This window comes from Sorex araneus, chromosome 4 (genome assembly GCF_027595985.1).
Source record: "Sorex araneus isolate mSorAra2 chromosome 4, mSorAra2.pri, whole genome shotgun sequence".
Taxonomy (NCBI): domain Eukaryota; kingdom Metazoa; phylum Chordata; class Mammalia; order Eulipotyphla; family Soricidae; genus Sorex; species Sorex araneus.
In genome coordinates, this window is record NC_073305.1 from 129251125 (window position 1) to 129264382 (window position 13258).

At 31.9% G+C, this 13258-nt stretch overlaps 1 pseudogene; it reads left to right on the forward strand.

The window, feature by feature from the left end:
• Positions 1-13258, forward strand: part of LOC105942836 (uncharacterized) — a 136976-nt pseudogene that overhangs the window by 6987 nt on the left and 116731 nt on the right.

Sequence of the window (13258 nt, forward strand, 5' to 3'; positions counted from 1 at the left end):
AAAAAATTATAAAAAAGAATAATATTTCTTTTAGTCCATGGTCATGGAATAATTTTCCCTTCTATAAGGTCCTCTCCTCTCTCTACCATTACATATATTTCACTCTTCTACATTCAGTCCACAGGAAATTTTTTTTCAAAAATGTTACAAGTAAAAAATAATTTCTCTTTTTGGCAGCCATTTTAGATGAATGTTCTTGCTATATATTTTTTCTTTTTTAATATGTTTATTTGGTTAGTACTACCTATCAAGATGTGTTGCAAAGAAGGCAGAGAAATAGCTGTGCTTAAATTAGACTTAACAACCCTCCCAATCCCCCAACTTAAAAGTATTTTGCTTATTAGCTGTTCTTTTTTACTTCTAATTGATATATGTGAACATTTTGTGTAGTTGTATGGATTCTTATAGAGATCCTGCATTAATTTTTGAATATGTGTTGAGAGACACTGATGAAGATATGCACCATGACAACCAGTATTCTCTGGAGTATTTCTTAAGAAAGAACTATGTAGGAAGTAGGGATATAAATCAAATGACTAGAGTGTAGATTTGCATGCTGAACTCTGAATTCTATCTCCAACATCATATGGTCCGGAAGTACTGACAGGAGAAAAGCTGACAGAGAATGAAAGTACTTTCCAAACACCACCAAGTATGGCCTCAAACCAAAAACAACACTATATGTATGGTTCATAAGTATTCATATGAGTACATATTTGACTATATATTTATGTTTATAACTCATATAGTCAGAAAAAGTGCCTAAGAGCTTAGGAATATGTTGGTATGTGAAAAAAAACAAAGTTTAGTAAGAGTGGGAATCTCATCATCATCAATGTTTATGCCTTCATTGTATTTGTTGATGTCATATGTCAGGATAATATAATCAACATAACTGACACAAGAATGTAGATTTACTTTTTTCTATAATCATCTTTGTTAATGTGCTCTCATTAACACTATAGTATTTGCTATATTATTTAAAATCCCAGGACATAAGTTTTGCACATAACTACAGAAATATTAAAATTAAAAACTTTTACTATGATGTTGAAACAAAGAGCAGAAAATTAAATTATCAGAAAATCATCTTGAGGTTTTCCTTAGGTAAAGCTCTCCAAAGCACACTTTTTTGAGAATTGTTTTTAGGATCTCTCCCAGATGTGCACTAAAATGGTTAGTATAAAAGAAACATGTTGCATGAGATCAGTTCCTCCTCTCTAAATTATTATTTTAAAGATAACTACTGCATTGAATGCACACATCAAGTCATCGAGCCTTGTGAATTCATTATAATTTTCATTTCTCAAATGAACTATCCTCCTGCCTCTTCTATGTACTTATTCATATGTGACATTCATGTTGAGAGCAATGACAACTTAATTCATGAACTTCATCTATTAATAAATGTATAAATAACCGGTTACCTTTTAAGTATCTTGCTAATCATTGTGCAAGGCAAAGGCATAGATGTCACCAGTTTTAATGCACAAACTGATCTGCTCTTGGATTTTATCACTTACAACCATTAAGAAGTGAAAGCATAATTTATCTTGAAGGTTGAAGCATGTGTCTTTATACTAAGTGTTATCGAGGGACAAAAATAAGAAACCATAAACAGATGGATTAGTTCACTGTGCACTAAATCTAAAGGGTACTTAAATGCATGATATGTTCCCTTTTGTTTTGTCCCTAGTGCAAGGTCATATGTGGTTATGCTTTTTTTAAAACCTTATATCCCATAAATGCAATTTTTTCATTAATTCTATTCTTTATCTTATTTTATTTTCCTGAATTAGTCAAACTAATTTATATTTACATTTTTGCATTCCTCATATTAATGCATTTTAAAGGTAGCTTAATTACGATTATATGTACTTGGAAAAATCATAGTATTTTCCCAACTAAAATCATATTTTATTTGGAAATTTCCTCTGTGGAAAAAAAGAAAAAGAAATAGTACTATTGATAATCTATAATAAGTGCTGCTTACTTTAAATAAATGAGCTAATTTACTACCTATGGTAGCCTGTAATTTGCATTATTTATGGCAATTTTATAGATGAATAAATGAAGATTCTATTCTTTGCATAACTTACCAAAGTTACAATTTCCTGTGAATAGAATAGAGCATAAGTAAAAGCAGTTAAATGTAACATTCCTATAACTTACTATTTCATAGAGTACTAGGGGACATATAAAATTACATATACAGTAAATGAACACCATTTAATATTTATTAAAAGTATTTGTTATATAATATATTCATTCAGTTTCTCTTGCTCAAGGGACAGATATATAGATATATGGAGCAGAATAAAAATTCAGAAATATTTCCACACCTATGTAATCAACTGATCTTAATAGAATTAATAGATACATTACTGTATGATGAATATGTGCTCAACAATTGATGCTAGAATAATTGGCAATCCATAAGTTATTAAGCAGCTCTTAAATATGACAGAATGCAAAAGACAAGGAAAATATATTTGAAAACAACTTACAAGAGAATAATATGTGTACATATGTAAATAACTCTTATTACTTAATAGAAAACAAAGTTCCATTTAATAATATTGATTTTATGACTTTAGCAGACACTTTAACCAAGTGGATAGAAAATGTTTAAAACTGATAGAAAAGATTCTATCAACATTATTTTCTGTGTAGGAAAAAACAAATTAAAACCATAATGATATATATTCTAAAACCATTTATGGTAGCCAAAACAATATTATGTTTCAAGCAAAACAAATATAATTTTTCTGCACTGGCAATGAATGTCTCCTAGAAAATGGTATAGCTTCAGTGCTGCTGTGAAAAGAGCTTGGCATTTTTAAAAAAATAAACATTAAGAATAAAAATGTATCTTTGAACAAAAATGTATGTGAGATTTTGCATATTTTGCCTAAAAATCTACAAAACAATTTATTCTTCACCTTGAATATATTTCAAATGTTCACATGCTGTCTGATAATGTATATGCCATTTTCAAAAAGATAAACCAAAAATTCAATTATTTTTACTTGTTAAATTTTGTAAAATTCTATAACAAATATTAATATTATATTTCACACCCAAAAATCAGCATTGCATTAATGCTATTACAGTTATTAATTATAAACTGCGATTCTGAAAATATTGCAGATGTTTGTATTAAAATGTAATTTCACATAGAACAAAAAAGCATCTAAATATAGTAGTGATAAAGCGTTAATTATACACCCAGCCAAGAACCTAACTAATATGTGAAACTAAATAAATAGTAATAATTCTGCTTATATTAAGTTTACCACTTAGGTAACAAAATTAATTTTCAGATTTTTATAATTATATCTCATTTTTCCATAAGATAATTATGATATTGATTTTATTATTATACAGTTACTCAATATTTTAGTGTAATACAGTTATACTTTTGCTATTTTCCTAACAATGCACCTTTGAAAATAATTTCAAAATGCTTTTTTTTCTTTGTTTGTTTTTTAGGTCACACCTGGCAATGCACAGGGTTTCCTCCTGGCTCTGCACTCAGAAATTACCCCTGGTGTTGCTGAGGGGACCAAATGGGATGCTGGGAATCAAACCTGGGTCAGCCTCATGCAAGACAAACGCCCTACCCACTGTGCTATCACTCCAGCCCCGAAAATGCATTTTTAAATTAAAATTTTATTTTACTTTATTTTCTGATATAAAAATGAAAATTTTATTGGAAAAAAAAATGAAAGTGTAGAGTTTGGAGTAGAGTCAATATGCAGAAAAAATATAACAAGTCAAAGATCCTAAAAGAGAAAAGAGTTTGGAACGTTTGTGAATGACCACAGCATGCGGTATGTTATGAACAATTGGGAAAATGGAATAAAATATTACTTGTGAGGAAAATAAGTCAGATTCTGATAGTTTTTACTTATCATTATAAAGTATTTGTATTTAAATCAAGAATGCAAATTCCATGGTACTGTAAATTTACGTATTCTTAATTGTTTTGCAGAAAAATTATAATTTGTTTAAAATTTGGGGAAGGACACTTAAACTAAAATTATGATTGGGGGTCATTGCCATGTACAGAATGCAAGTCAGAAGTTGAAAGAATGCCAAGACTTAGAAAAAAACTTGATGCAGGGTGGGTTTTCCATTCTATAATTTCTGACTGGAGAATAGGACACATTTTTTTCACAGACTAAAATCTCACTTAAAAATGTAACAAATTCCTGGCTTTTGAACATTAGAAAAGAATATGAGAAGAGATCAGAAAATCAACTGAAATTTAAAATTAGAGAGGTAGGAAGCAAAGGTAGAAGAAAGTGAATAAGTTTTGTATAAAATCTGGACTATGTTATTAATCCTTTCTCCCTCCTCCTCCACAAGCAAACATGTAGAGGTCAGAGGAAAACAATCCCCAAAGGGAATAAAATAACTGAACAGAAATTTAATCTGTGTTCCAAGAGATGGATTTTGAAGTGCTATATAAGATTGGTGAACATCTGAAAACAAAAAAATAGAAAAACAAAGTCTATCACTGGAATAAAGTAAAGTACAGATAATACAAAACAGAATATTGAACTGTCTGGGATGCAATCCAAATTTATTCAACAACAGAAAAATTTGAACAACATGACCCCTCTCAAAAGAAAAGAAAAAAAATAAAGACTAATCAGATTAGAACTAAATGTCAAATTGAGTCAATTCAAGCATCTAGTATAAATATATTCATTTATAGAACAGAATGTATGATAATAAATTAATACATATGGAACCACAGCAGAAAAACACATCCCTATATTTAAAAAATAAATAAAATATACATTTTAGAACTTTAAAATAATTAACATTAATTAAAAATTCTATACATTAAAGGATATAGATAACAAGAAAAAAACAGTAAATTTTAAAAGAGTTTTGAATTTGAAAAAAATTATTCAATACTCTATGATTTAGTTTTATGATTTCTGGTTCTACTTTAATCAAACATTCTCTCATACTTTGTCTTTGTTGACATTGTCCTCCATTAATTTGTACCATTGGGCTACACTAGCATGTGACAGGGACAAATGAAGATGTTACTGGCACCCGCTCGAGTATATCGATGAATAATGGGATGATAGTGATACAGTGATATAGTGATGAGTATATAAAGTAGTTGTCTTATGTTTTTTTCAGACAACTTGTATAACTTTATGGTATTATGATTTCTCACAAGGTTGTTATGAGATGCACAAGTGCAAGTGAGATTGTCTCTCTTTCCTTTAAATCTGCTGATCCAGGATGGTGTGGAAGGTGTTGGAAGACTAAATTCATGTCATTTCTACAGAAGCTAAGAGATTTTCAGTTGTAGGAGCTTCAGATATGGCTCTGAGTCTGTGCTGGTGCGGAGACAACCAGGGAATTCATAGTTGCAGGTGTTTGCCTCTAGTGTTTTCACTGGGTTCTAGTTGACCTGACTAATGACGATGAGGTTGGAATTGTGACTATTCAGAAACACTGTAAATTAAGGCTGAGATGACTTGAGTGGTGACCAACCAAGGGATTGATGTTATGTGTGCCTAGAGATACCTTTGGGTCTTGTTCAAGCTGATGCAACCATCCACTAAGCTGCTTTGGTCACAAAAAGGGTGGTATTAAACCACAGCAAGTTTAAGAAGTGTCTGTTGTCTCAGTCCTGGTTTACGACAGAGCAAACTTTGTTCTCCGGGGTTAATAGGGGACTGAGTTTGACTGTTCATGACTGGCAGTCATATACCTTTGCTATCTGCTTGGGGAAGTTCACATGATGCCATTGATTTACCTGCTATACGATTTCTCTGCTCTATTCTATACCATTTTTCCCATATTTTGAGGACACATCTGGCTGTGCTCGGGATTAATCCTGGTTCTGAACTTGGGGATCACACCTAGCAATGCTCAGGGAACCATATGGCATGCAGGGGGACAACCCAGGAGGGACACGTACAAGGTAAGCATCCCACCCTCAGTACTATGTCTCCAGATCCCCCCCTTTACAAATGTTTAATGAGTTTAATATAAGAACAAGATAAACTTTTGAACAATAGTGAAGAACTTAAAAATAATATACTATTATTACTCCTTGCTCCAGGTTTCAAGTGAATCTAAGTATGTACAATATATATGTCTGTTTTATTTATGCTTAAGAAACTAGTGACTTCTTAATTTCTTTGTGTGACCTATTGTATTAAATATTATTGTTCTTTTTGTTGTTGTTTGTTTTTGTTTTGAGGTCACACCTGATTATTCTCAGTCTTACTCTTGGCTCTGTGCTTAGGGGTCACTCCTGGCAAGGCTCAAGGGACTATGAGCTGTGCCAGGGACTAAACTATGAGCTGTGCCAGGGCCTTGCATGTTACACTAACATGTGTAACATGCAAGGCTTAACCTCTGTACTATCTCTCTCTGGCACCCTAATTATTTTTTTTTATGGCTCAGAAAGCACTGCCTCCTGCCCCTGTTCCACCCCCAACCTTATAGTTTAAGTTTCTGATTGAAATTAAGTTCCACTTTTTATTGTATTTTCCTTCCTCCATTTACTTATTTGAACACAGTTATTTGCAATGATTAGTTGTTTTCTGCTATTGCTCTTTCCTTCCATATTTCCTATTAGATAATTTTAAAAAATTTCTTAGAGAAAATAACTGCTTTCACTCACTTCTACAGAGGTATAGTTTTGTATTTGGCAAATTGTTAATGTCTATATGAAGTTTTATGAATTCATGTTGATTCCCCAATTAATTACAAAATTAACTCATCTTCCCTTAGAATTCTACTTATGAAATTCAAAAGAAAAGATAGTAAATTGCAGAGAAAAACTCTACTGTACTGATACTAAGCATGTATATCTATTCCAAAATAGGCTGTGATATTTAAAAGAAACAGGTGAGCTTATAAAGTTAAGCTGCTTGAGAGCGGACAACTGACCTGTCCTATTACAGAGAGATTTTCATGGCTTCCTAGAATAATCTGAGAGTCAGAGGACTGGTTTTTTCTTGTCATGCACTGACTGAGCAAGCCCTGACTTAGAAGACAGGTCAATGATAAAGGTATGTAATAGCACCCATGTGTCAAGTTACTACTGAAAGATGACAAAATAGGGGGGGGAATTAATGAGTTGTGGGGCTGTTTCTATATATCTGAGTTTTAGTTTGATAAAAATAAGGAAGTATTGAGTGGAGGACAAAAAGACTTGCATTTTCATATCTAAACATGATATTTCATAATATTCATAAAACTATAAGGTTTAAACATTCTCTGGAGATACGTGAAGACTTGCTAAGTATGGGCTTATTATTAGCTGTAATATATACGTGGCATTAGTAATCGAGTAACTTAAAAGTAGTTCGAATAGAAAGGAAATGTCTCCAGAGGTTTGAGACTGCCCTACTATAAATACATACATACTGAAATATAGTGCTACTTCTTTAAAATGTTCTACCCCAATTTTTTATGGGACTTATCATGAAATCATTAAATATGCTATAATCTTTTATATGCAAAATAGATAAGACTATCTTGATTAAATGTTAAGCATATAGTGCAAAATTTCAGGGAAATAAATATTAAGATAAATATATTACACATATTTGAACTCTTGCTCTTTTTTTCTTTATTTCTTCAGTGATGCTCAGGGGTTACTCCTGGCTCTACACTCAGGAATTACTCCTGATGGTGTCTGGGGGACCACATGGAGTGCTTGGGATGGAACCCGGGTTGGCCACATGAAAGGTAAATGCCCAACCCACTGTGCTATCGCTCTGGTCCTGAACTCTTTGCTTTTTATAGCAAAGTGTAACATGAACAAAATTATTGATTATTCTGTGGTAAATCTTAAATTGTGAAAAAGATTACTGGTATTAGGCAGAGTTTATGATGTAAGAATTTTGCATTATGGTCATAGTAAGAAGGTACTCTTTGAAAGGAGATTTGAAGAGTAAACTCTTTTCATTATTTTATGGTCATATTTTCCAGGTTCATATATTTCCTGGAGAAAGAATGCACTTTTTTCCTGAAATCAAATTATGAAACACAAATGTATCCTTTCCAAAGTATGCCTAGTAATGAAAGTTTTAAACAAAGGGCAGGGTAACACATTAATTCCTAGTATCAGTTTGGACAAGAACAGGTGAGTATGGTGACTATACTGGTTTAAGTTTTCATTATTTTTTTTGTATTATTGCATTTTTGTATACCTCTGAACCAGTACTCATTTTTCAGATCTACATTACGTTTATTGAATTTCTTCTGACCTTTTTACCTATCGTCTCCTTCTTGATTCATTCTTATGTTCTGAAAGAATTTTTGGGGCTAATGCTCTCAATCAGTAAATGCAATTTTCTAAAGAATTCAATCAGCTATTTACTGTCTGAACAGAATTTTAAAATCTAATAATCATGTTTTTGTTTTATATTTTTAATCAAAGTACTATTTCCTTATCTCAGGTATTCTGATATTTTATATAACAGAATCATGTGGCTAGAGAATCAAACCACATAGTTATATGTTCAGTTGATTATATTAGCAAGAGATTCATATTGATATAGAATAATATGCATCTGTAAAAAATAATAAATTTAAGTTGCAAGATAATGTTTTATTTTTATGTGTACTTAAAGTATATGGTATTTAATTACCACTAAAATAATTAATAGAAAAACTAAGCACCAGTACTTTCTTAACTTTAACTTATTATATATACCCATTTCAATTTCCTTGATGTTAATTGGACTATTCAGGTACTCCAGGTCTTCTTAGTTCAGCCTTGGGAGATTATAGGAGTCAAGGAATTTATCCATTTCTTCTAGGTTCTCTTGTTTCATGGCATAGAGATTTTCAAAGTAGTCTCTGATGATCTTTTGAATTTCATTGGTTTCTGTTGTGATGTCCCCCTTTTCATTTCTGATTCGGCTTATAAGGGTTCTCTCTCTCTCTTTCTTTGTGAGTCTTGCTAGTGGTCTATCAATCTTTTTTATTTACTCGAAGAACCAGCTCTTGGTTCATTGATCTTTCGGATTGTCTTTTGGGTTTCCATGTCGTTAATTTCTGCTCTAAGTTTTATTATCTCTTTCCTTCTGCTTGTTTTGGGCACCTTTTGTTAGTCCTTTTCTAAGGTCTTGAGCTGTGAAGTCAAGTTATTTATGTGGGCCCTTTCTTCCTTCCTGAGATATGCTTGCAGAGCTATAAATTTTCCCCTTAAAACAGCTTTAGCTGCGTCCCACAGGTTCTGGTAGCTCGTGTCTTCATTCTCATTTATTTCCAGGTACCTCTTGATTTCTTCCTTGATTTCCTTCCTGACCCACTCATTGTTCAATATTGAGCTATTTAATTTCCAGGTGTTTGATTTGGTTTTCTGCATCTGTCCACGATTAAGTTTTATCTTCAGTGCATCATGGTCTGAAAAGATAGCTGGCACAATGTCTATCTTTTCGATTCTGTTGAGGTATGCTGTGTGGCCTAGCGCATGGTCTATTCTGGAAAATGTTCCATGTGCACTGGAAAAGAATGTGTATTCCTTTTTGGGGGGATATAAAGCCCTGTATAGATCTATTAGCCCTCTCTCTTCTATTTCTTCATTCAAAGCCAGTATTTCCTTGGTTAGTTTTAATCTGCTTGATCTGTCCAGAGGAGACAGTGCAGTGTTGAAGTCTCCAACTACTATTGTGTTGCTCGAGATGTCCTTCTTAAGGTCTCTTAGCAGCTGTTGTAGGTATTTAGCTGGTCCCTCATTGGGTGCATAGACATTTAGGAGTGTGATTTCTTCCTGATGTACACATCCCGTGATTAATAAAAAGTGGCCTTAACTATCCCTTCTAATCTTTTTCAACCTGAAGTCTATGTTGTCCGATACTAGTAACGCCACCCCAGCTTTCTTGAGGGAGTTGTTTGCTTCCAGGATTGTTTTCCATCAATCTTTCTTTTCAGCAGATAGACTTTAGGGGGGAGAAACTCCAAATCAATAATAGTGAATTTTTTGTTTAAATATTGAATGTAATCAAAGTAAAGTGAAAGTAAAGTGAAAAAAAATGAGCATGATGCTAGAGAATAGGAATTTTATTTTGAAATATTTAAAAAATATATAATTTGAGCTTATTTTTACATTACAAAGTAAATCTACTTAACAAAATATATTAAGATATGTTGAAATTTTTTAAGTATGCTATTTAGTTTTAGAGAATTAAAATAAATTACTGTATGTGTTTCAAAAGTATCTTTTTCAATCAGTGTTCTGTTCTAATGCACTGTTTTTAAATTTTAAGTTCTGAAGGAAACTATTATTGCTTAATCTGGTGCTGTTACATTACCGTTACATTGCAGTTGCATTCCAGCTTTATTTTCTCCCCATAGAGCATTTTATTTTATGGTAGGTGAAACCTGTGTCAATATTTCTTTCTGCCTGGAAGTAACTTGCTTTGTAAAGCAGCATGTTAATACTCATGGGAAAGAATACATATCTTGATTGCTTTACTTCTAGGTAACACAAACATGAACTGCTTGTTGAACTTATTCAATTGTTTGTAAAAGCAGAACAAAAGCAACAGTAGCCTGAATTATGTCATCATATTCTCCAAGTTATCAAATAAAAAATGCATCTTTAGTCAACTAGAAATTTTTTGTAATAAAAAAATAACTGGAATATTTCCTTATTGTAAAATCTACATTATTTTCAGTCTAATTAAAAATTACCAGGCTTGCATACAGTCCAGTACATATAACCTAAGATGAAGAGAAAACAGAGCCATTGAAATTGATCAGAGATAAACACGTATCTATGCATGGAAGCCCCATTTAACTGTCAATTATTTGAATATAAAGAGGCAAATATTAGAGGTCAGAAGTGCTGAAAAATTCTTTGTTATGTTTTTGATAGGGTCATGAAGGAAAAATATTAAAATATAGGGAGCAAAAAATAAAATAACTGCACACCTGAAAGTCCTCAAAATGTATCAAAAATTATGTCATCAATGTGGAAATCTGGGTTTTGACTGTAGATTTTTCCCAGTTCAGAAATAGTTGAAATATATGAGGTACATATTTTGGCCACAAAAGATAATCTTTAACAATACAAATAATGACCTGTGAAGTGGGAATCAATGAAGCAGCTCTAATTAAGTCAGATATAAACCAAAGATCTATATTCCCAAAGTAAGAGATAGTACAAAAGAGACCTAGAAAGCTCTGCCAATACTAAGTCCAATCTAACTTGAGTAAAATGTGGTAAATGTTGGCAAAGATATAATGTTCAAAATATAAAATGATTCTTTACATCATGATTAGAATATACTAAACATACGATGCATTTTAAACAGTGTATTATCTCAGTATGTTTTAAAATAGAAGAAAACATAATATTAATATTAAAAATGGCAAATTTTCTTCTAGTATAGAATTAAATTTCAATTTCTATTCAGTAAAATTTCACAAAGAAAATGTAAATATAGTCAATAGAAAGAAAAAAATCATGTGTATTGTTTGAAAGATATAAAGCAAAACACAAAACCAAAGAGCCATTAAATAAAAAGGAAACTCAATCTTTTAAGAAATTTAGAAGAAATAAAACGAAGAATTTATTACTGTATACCTATCAGATGGTAAAGCTTATTGGTTACTATAACTTGATGAAAAATTGTACTCTGGTAAATGCAGTGAAAACATAGTTACACATAACAATTTTGATGCATTATTGAAATTTGGCTTTCATATAGTCTGTGAATCAACTATTCTATTCTACCTCACATTCAATATGTCACTTACTAATAAATAACTCATTTAGAAGAGCTAACAAATATTTAATGATAAATGCAAAACATGAAACCTTATAGTAAAATCAAATTTTAAAATAATTACCACAGAATCTGAGTACATGCTTATAGTTGCATAAATCTAGGGAAATGATGTTGAGTCACCTCATATAGTTAATCCTAACATTTTAGTAGATTTTTAAAAAGAGTATGAGTTAGGAAAACAAATGACGGTGATTCACTAATAAAACATTTTAAAAAACCCGAATGTACCCACTGATTTGATACTATTATAATAGACAATTTTATAAAAATTATATTACTTGTTTATGTGAATGAAAATGTGTGAAAAGGGGCTGGAATGATAGCACAGCAAGTAGGGTGTTTGCCTTGCACGTGGCCCAACCGGGGTTCAATTTCCAGTATCCCATAAGGACCCCTGAGCACCACCAGGAGTAATTCCTGAGTGCATGAGCCAGGAGTAACTCCTGTGGAATGCCGGGTGTGATCCAACAAGAAAAAAAAAGTGGAAAATACAATTATTAACATGTGAATATTGGTTACTTTATGGTACAAGCATTTTTATTTAAATTAGATTAAATAGTTAGCATATTTAGGGGGTATGGACCCATTTTGCTCAGCACTTACTCATGGTTCTGTATTCAGTGATCATTTTTGTAAGGCTTAGGGACCATATATGGAGTCTGGAATCAAACACTGATCAGATGTGTGGAAGGGAAGCATCTTACCTTAGTATACTATCTCTCTGGTCAGCTTCTTATTTACAATAACTATGAAATTAAAGATATATTTATCCCATTATTTATAAAATTAAACAAAGTTATCTTAATTAAATAAAAATAAGAATGTAGGTTGTAAAGCCAAATTAATAGTAACCAGAAGAGAAGGGGAAAGGAAAGCAGGCATATTATATTAATGTTGTCAGGTACATATGTTGAAGGATTAGACTTTTAGTGTGGATGTTCATAGTTTATAAAGATGACTATATATAGTAAGTAGAACTGAAACATATGTTTTAACATAGCTCTATTTTAGTTTAAAAATTTAAAAAATGAGAATTATTGATACAATCTTTACATGCACTGCATTGTTGTCCCATTGTTCATCGATTTGCTCGAGTGAGCACCAGTAACATCTTCATTGTGAGACTTGTTACTGTTTTTTGGCATTGAATATGCCATGGGTAACTTGACAGGCTCTGTGATGCAGGCGCGATACTCTCGGTAGCTTGCCAGGCTCTCCGAGAGGGATGGAGGAATTGAACCCAGGTCAGCCGCATGCAAGGTAAACACCCTACCCACTGTGCTATCACTCCAGTCATAAACAATTTTTTGAGTGGGAAAGTTTGTAGAGTTTTGATAGTTCACTTACACTCAGAATTTTTCCATCTCATGTGAACAAAATAAAAGGGTAAATGGGTGTGTGTCCATATGTGTATATATGCACATTTGATAACTTATCAACAATATCTACTAATGAGCATAAAAGAA